An 8,293-nucleotide genomic window follows, 5' to 3' on the forward strand; every position below is an offset into this window, starting at 1 on the left:
TTGCAAAAGCAGAGAAAACAAAATAGGTTGCCCCTGTATTTAAAAGAAACTGAATTTGCTTATCCATTATGTCCAGAGTTACCTGGGATTCCTTGGTAGTGATGACCACATTCCCAAACAGGGGCAGTGAGGATGGCCTTATGTCTCTTCAGTCAAACAGTTCCCGGACCTGGCCTACCAGGATGTTGGCTGGCCACCCTCCTCTCTGGGAATGTGGACAGTCAACTCTCCAATGCCAGGGATTAGTACCAGTTTCTTTGCATGTGCGGCAGGGGTTCAGGGGCTTTTAGGTATAGTCCTTTGCCCAATGTCCTACTTTCTTTCATTTGAAGCAAGAACTCAATGTCTCCTTATCCCTCAGTCTCTTAAGGGATGCTTGTCGGGTACCAAGGGCTTGGTCAATTGTGACAGCCATAATCCTGCCTTGTCATTTTCTTTATTCTGTTCTCTTCTTCCCTCTTCAAGATCTTGAGTATTGTAGACTTTGAAGGCCATATATAGTATTTAGTTAGTCCGTGGCCCCATTTGCAGCTTTTGAAGTTTGCATCTAATATCAGGGGCTGACTGGTTAATAAAATGCTGGCCTAACAAAGCTAACCCTGCAGGGGAAGTGGGGTCTACATTAGTATACCTCCTAAAAGATTCTTCCAGCTGGCTAAAAAGCTGGCTGGTTTCTTGTATTTTTCTTGAGTAATGGTTCTAAGCTTCTCATAGCTCACAGTTTTTGCATTCTTTTTTTTTTTCTTTCTTTCTTTTTTTCCTGAGGGTCTCTAGAAATTTGGCGCATCTAGCCATTCCCTCTTGGGTATTATAATTCCAATCAGAATCAGCTTACGGTACTACCTCTGTTCCAGGGGCATGTCCCTGGGAGTTCCTAGCAAAGGCCTCATCTGCCTCCTGATGGGCTGCTGTTAGAATGCAGTCCTTTTTAATGATTGTACTGCAGGTGTATATATGTATATGCATATATACATATATTATGCATACATATACACATACATATATGCATGTATATATTCACACATATATTTGTATATATATGTATATATACATATATATTCTCTCTATATACACACAGATATATACGTATATATAAAATTCCATATATATACATATATATATCAAAGTTATTGTCAAATTAATATTTGATAATATTCAAATATTCAATATTCAGTATTCAAATATTCAACTCAAATGACTTTAGCACTATCTTGAATGAGCTAGGCATTGCAGTCAGTGTACTGCAACGTAAAAGAGCAAACCACAATTCTAGAATAACTCTATAGGATACTATAACCAATCAATGATATTCTTAAATGTTTTAATGTACACATATTTTAACTTCATTATTGAATAACTATGAAAAATGAACTTGAGTGAACTTATGAATTTATTCCATTTAAGAAACTTGCAGGCTTTCATACATACAAAATAGTTTTTTAGTGCAGTTCACAAAAGAAGTGTTAAAAAAAAATTATAAAATATAAATTATTTGAAATTTTATAATATAGCATAGAGCTTTGTCTTTTAAAACCCAAATTATATATATATATTTTCATTAATCATAAAAAAATTCTAAAAATTTAGCTAATATTATTGCTTTGTGTTTATACATCATTTTCTGATAAAAATAAAACAATATTTCTAAAAAGGTCTAAAAAATATACATAGATTCATTTAATTTTATTAAACTTCATTTAGTATGGCTATTCAAATGAAATTTTATTTTTATACATAAAACTTATATAGTATATTTCTCCTTTTTATAAATTTTGTGATTACTTTTAGGGTATATGCAGAGAATCCAAGATAATCTTCCCATCTCAACGTCTTAATTTAATTACATCTTCCAAATATATATATATATTTTGCCAGTTAAAGTAATACTGACAAATTCCAGGAATTAAGATCTGGATAGCTAAGGGGTTATTACTGAGCATATCACAAAAGTCAAATTTAATATCCTCAACATAACGTACGTATGGTTATATTTTTGTTGAGCCTTGCATATAGCAGCGATAATTATTTTTAATTTTTTACAATATTATTTGATTTAAGTTTTTATTATCTGTATTGTTTGTAAAAATATCCTCACTAAAATTTCTAATTTTACTGCTATTTTTTTTCTCAAATGGAACCTGAAACTTTGATTTATTTAAATATATTTTTCTTTTCATTTAAAAAAATTATAATTTATTATGTTGTTTAAAATACTAAAAAATGATTGAGCATAAATCAGTACACAATGACTCATACAAATATAATTTAATGTGAAATTTAATTGGTCAAATTTCAGAATTCTCTTTAGTAAAAAAGATTTTTTGTTTGTTGTTTGCTTTCAAATTTCCTGTTTTCAAGTACAAAAACTGGATACACACATAGTTTTAGCTTGTATCTTCACCTTTTAGAAAGTCTGCTTTGCTCTGGGAGAAAAGAAATATCCAACTATGTAACCATCTGGTATATTGATTTTTAATTGTAAATTTCAGATTTTTATTCCTATCTCTGCATAAAAGTAAGCAAATGAGAGTAAGCTCAGGTTTTCAACTGAGCTTATTGTTCCTATCTCTGCATAAAAGTAAGCAAATGAGAGTAAGCTCAGGTTTTCAACTGAGCTTATTGTTCCTTTCCATAAACTGAAAAACAAAAGGGTGGGGAGGGAAAAAAGAAAGAGAAAAGGCCAAAAAAAAAAAAAAATCTGCCTGTGCTAGCTGTGGAAGAGGTAATGGATTATTTCTACATTTTATATCTTTTTTGTTTTTCCAGTGAAAATTTTGACGTCTTTTTGAACAGTTCTCTTCAAAATACATCTGCTCCTCTAAATAAGAGATTAAAGCCAGTAGATGGTAGAAGGGTTGTCTACCCTATATTAACACATCTTTGAAAGACCTCCATGGATATGTATAGTTTTATTGAAATATATTTACAATGTTTTATAATTTACATTTTTAAATTTCTTGGAAGATAAATAGAATAGTCATATGATTTTAATGTTGCCATTATCATAAGTCATGCTTAATTAGTAAAAATTTATTGTAAGTATATTTATAGAATAATTTTTTTCATGCAATAATTGCAAGGAGAGGATATCAAAGGTGTGGACAATTTTATCCAAAACATGCTGAAGTATTTTTTTAATCTATTTTATTTTGTCATGGATGGAAATTATTATTCTGAAATTATTAAAATCATAAAGTATAGTATTTTTGAATATTTGGAAAAAACTATAATTATATAATTTTGAACACTGACTGGTAAAGGGATGCCACTCATAAATCAAATTTATGTATTTTTTTCTTCTTTTGCTTAAAAGTTGTCCATTTACATGAGAATATAATCATAAAAAAGAAAATTATCATGAGACAAAACTTCCTTATTCTTTAAAAATTACTTCTGGAGAGTTTTCCTCATTGTTCCCAAAAGAGAATGTTGAAGTAATTTGTGTATTGTTATAAATTCAAAAGCTCTTGCTTCTTTTTGAATGGGAACTTTTATTATAAGGAAGAAAGGAGAATGGAGGTTCTTGATCCTAATGGTTCTGGGGCCTTCTAGGGATGAATTATGCTTAGAAGTATCTTTGAATATAAGCAGTGACAACGAGTTTGTGGAATCAAAAATAGTAGGACATAAAGCCCTCTGAACTGAACTAGACACTGGGTAATGGCTTTCATGTAAATAATGTTGTTAAATGTCTTCCTTCTTTGTTCCATGATTATAAACTGAGCGAAAAACTCAGCCATCACCACTGAATCCTGAAACTAAATTTAGGGAATAATTTATTCTGCATAAGTGACTTCACAAGTTTCTCATATTGCAGAAAATTACAGAATATACAAGAAAAGTACAACAATGATTTGCCCAGAGTAGTCAGGTACAATAAACAGAAAATAATCATAGAGGAAATTTCTCTAAAATGAAGAGATAAAAATCAGCAAAACTATCAAACATATTACAGGTAAATAGAAAGCAACAATACCAAAGATTGAGGGGAAATTATTCTCTTATCAGAAACATTTTTATTGAAGAACAAGAATAAAATATATTTGGAATTATAGATTCAAATACTCATCTTAAGCAAGAGTATATTATGTTTATCAAACTAAAGACACGGTGACAAATATGAAGGTAATTTGTATAAAGTACCACTAAACATAAAATTCTATTGGAGGAAATAAAAATATTAAAATACTGAGTAAAGAGGAAGCCAAATTTGGAAAAATTGATGTAGGAGCGAAAGTATAAAATAATCCCTATCAGGGTGTGCAAACAGAAAAGGTAGAGATATATAGTAAGAGAGTAGAACTATATGGTTAGAAGGTATACAGAGACAGATATCAATATAATTTTAAAGATAATATTCAAGTCTTACTGATAGTTCTTAATATTTTCTCCCAAAATACAGAAAATCCAAAGAACAAATATGAAATAACTCGGTATTACTTAAAGTCACAGAATGCCCAAATATAAAAATAATTAAAAGTAAATAAAGAAGATAACACCAAATCTTAGGGCTCCCATCCAACCACAAGAACTCTGTAGTGAGCAAGAGCTGAGGAAAAGCGCAAGGAAAAGAGAGGGGATCTACTGATAGATCACAAACAGAAGAACCAGGTCCATTGTTAGTTTAAACATGTGTAAGGCTAGATAAGCGCATGAACAGCAGGGAGCAAACTTCAAAGTAAACACGATTTGAAGTGGCAAATAACTTCTGAGGCAGAGAAAGAGCAAAAAAGACAGAGAAGGCACTCTCTGGCAATTGCATGTTTAATGGGAAGAGAAGAAAAAGGCAGACATTTAGTGTCCTATGAGACAAAGAAGAACCAAAATAATCTGTGGACACAACCCCTCTCCCCACCAGAAACAAACAAAGAGAACAACCTACTAAAGAATTTAGACTTTGCTAAAATTAAAGGGAACCCTCGAACTAGAAATCTTATAAAATACAAGGAATCTATAAAAACAAACAAATAAACAAACAAAAAAACAAAAACTCAAATGTGTTTGAGTTATCATCTAAAAAATCAGAAAAATAGTTTAAATACACCTTAACATATGAGGCTCTCCCTCACTTTAGGAAGATTTAGGAGATTTTCAGAAAAAAATAAAACCAGCAGACTAAATTTCAGGATCCCAAAAGAGAATACTGTAATGAAAATTTACTGGGTGTAATGAAGATCTGCAAACAGACAAGGGAATGAAAGTGAAATTAAGAAAGAAGTACAAAGTGAAAGAACATCCTTATAATGGCAGACGGGCAAAGAAGAATTATTTTCATATAATTGAAGTCCCTGAAGACTAACGAAACAATGAATATCGCTAGTGCTTAAAATTATATCAGAGAATACTTTCTAAAAATAAAATAAAACTTAAACTTTTATCTTGAGAGAGCCCATCAGATTGATGGAAAAAAATTCAGCCAAAATAATCAACTCTGAAGTGTATCCTAGCAAGTAAAATTATTTGATTTCAATTATAAAGAAAATATTATTTTCTTTTTCTTGTGTTCTTGATTATTTTTCCTGAGATGGAAAAGAAAGTAATTTTTTTTTACTTAAAAAAAAAAATGAGGCTGGCATCAGACACTTCAAATTATCATAGAAAACAATGGAGAAACTGTTGTAAATATCCATAAAGAAAAATTACAAGTATGATTCAAAATTTTATATTTATACCAGATTTCTTTCAAGTGTCATTCTTTCAGAAAAACAGTTTTAAATATGCATTAACATATAGTATTTTATAGCCATGAGCCTTTTTAGGAATCTATATTAGAGGTTTGCTTCATTCAACCAAATATGAGTAGGCAAACTTCAGTGAAAGGACTGCTGTCAAACATACAAATATATACTATGAGAGATTTAAAACTAAAGAGTGGAGATACAATTAGAAGAATAATGTATTAAAAGTATATTATAAAAAAAAAAGTAGAAATAATGCAAGCAAACAATGTAAGGAAAAGGAAAAAATAAATAGAAAATTAGTAAAAATGCATAGATTATTGCATAGAAAATATATAGTAGTAAAGTATACAATTAAACACTGATAAACAAGATAGTAAAAAGTTAAATAAGAAAACAAGTATCTGGTAGCACTCAAATGTAAAAGTAGCCACTAGAACAAGAATGAAAACCTTCCTAAACATAATACATTTTTTAAAAAGTCCCATATAAACTCATAAAGACAAACATAGCAAATATAAAATAATACACAGAATTAAAAAATGGCACAGTTAAGACCAAATATTTCAGTCATATAAATAAGCCTAAGTGGACTTAAGTCACCTGTTAAAATATTTTTTTCAATTTGATTCACAAATAAAGACCCAAATACATTCAGTGTTCAAGAGATACATCTAACCTTATGTGACTCTACAAAGCTAAAAACAGTTGGCAAAGATATTGTTTTCAGATATATCGAAATATTAAGAAAGCAAGTAAAAATTATACTGAAAGAAATGAAGTATCAGTGCACATCTAGTAGAAGAGTTAAAAACCAAACAAACCGACAATATCATTTGCTGGGTTAGGATGCAGAGTAATAGGAACTCTCAATTATTGTTTGTAGGAATGCAAAATGATATAGCCACTTGGAAGATAGTTTAGCATCTTATAAAACAAAACAGTCTCACCTTATGATCCAGCTAACATACTTCCACATATTTACCCAAACAATTGAAAAAATTATATCCACACAAAAACTGATTTACAAATGTTTAATAACAGTTTTGTTTATAATTACCAAAAGCTTGAAGTGACTTCAATGTATGAATAAACAAATTCTAGTACATACACTTAAGAAAATACTACTCAGAGATAAAAAGAATGTTATCAAAATATGCAACTATAGCTACATGAATGAACCTTAAATGCATATGCTAACTGAAAAATAAGCCAAGTAAAATAAGGCTTTGTACTGTATGATTTTATTTATGTAACATTTTGGAAAAAGTTGAGAGATGATGAAAACAAATAGTAGTTGCCAGGCGGTTGGAGAGAAGTAAAAGACTGAATAGGTGTAGCCCAGGGAATATTTTAGGGCACTGAACTTATAATGTATGATACTTTAGTGGTGGGTATGTGATACCATACATTTGTCAAAATCCATAGAACTGTACAAGACAAGGAGTGAAATTAATTGTACAGAAATTTGTTTTACAAAATTATGTAGAAGGTCATACGGGGGGGACTCCAGTACAGACTGACAAGAAATCTGTGTTACAAATGTATAAAATAACCTCTGTAACAAAAAAATAAACTACTCCTGTGTGTTTCTCCTTTACTCAAACACAACATTTGTGATACCAGATACGTGTTGGTGTCTTGTTTAATTTTTTTTTTGCCACACTAGTTGTCTCTCCTATTTAACTAAATTCTGATACTATCTACGTGGACGTAGTGTCAGGTTGCAAGTTCAGTTGTCACATATGCCTCTGAATGGCTATAAATTGGGGTTCCCAAGATCCCTTCCTTGGTTTTGGTGATTTACCAAAAAGGCTCACAGAACCCAGAGAAACACTTAGGTTTACTGTATTATTATAAAAGGATATTTTAATGGATACAGATGAACATCCAGATGAAAGAGATGCATAAGGTGAGGTATATGTTATTGCGCGAATGATTCTAAGACCCACAGAGCCAATTGAGATTAATTATGAGCCTTTATTAGCCGGCCAGCGACTGACTCTCTACCATGCAGGGTTAGAGGAAATCAGCCTCGAGCTTCCAGAGGTGGCAGCTTATAAAGCCTCCTACTACATCCTTGAATAAGCAGATTACAAGAAGCAGAAGTTAGCCGTTAACGTTTTGTACAAAGATAAATGTATCCAGGGAACTCTCAGATCAAACAGGGCCTAACAGACAGTTTTATCATCTTTACCTTGGAATGTTGCGCTTGTCCTGGGGGTGGCACTTGGAGATATCACCTCCCTGTAACTGAGTTACTGCTCTCCCTGGGGGCTGGCGCCTGGAGATACCACCTCCCTGAAACTGGAGAATTTCCACTTTCACAGTATGGAGGAAGAGGTGCTGATTTTGCATGCTGTGGGGTTAACTCAGAACATAGCATAGCCCCTCCACATACTCAGAAGACTGCTAGCTTCCTGGCTAGCAGCCAAGGAAGGCAGTACACAAAGAGCTTTCAGCAGTGCCTACTCCAAAGGACATTTTCTGCTGCTCCCATAGACATCATCAGCTCCTGTAACCAAGCAGCACATCTTGCTCACATCCATCTGGAAAGGCAACTGCTCCCCCAATGAGATAATCCTTCCCCTCTGCTTGTGGATATATATATATAT

This window comes from Pteropus alecto, unplaced genomic scaffold, assembly GCF_000325575.1.
Source record: "Pteropus alecto unplaced genomic scaffold, ASM32557v1 scaffold14, whole genome shotgun sequence".
Lineage (NCBI taxonomy): Eukaryota > Metazoa > Chordata > Mammalia > Chiroptera > Pteropodidae > Pteropus > Pteropus alecto.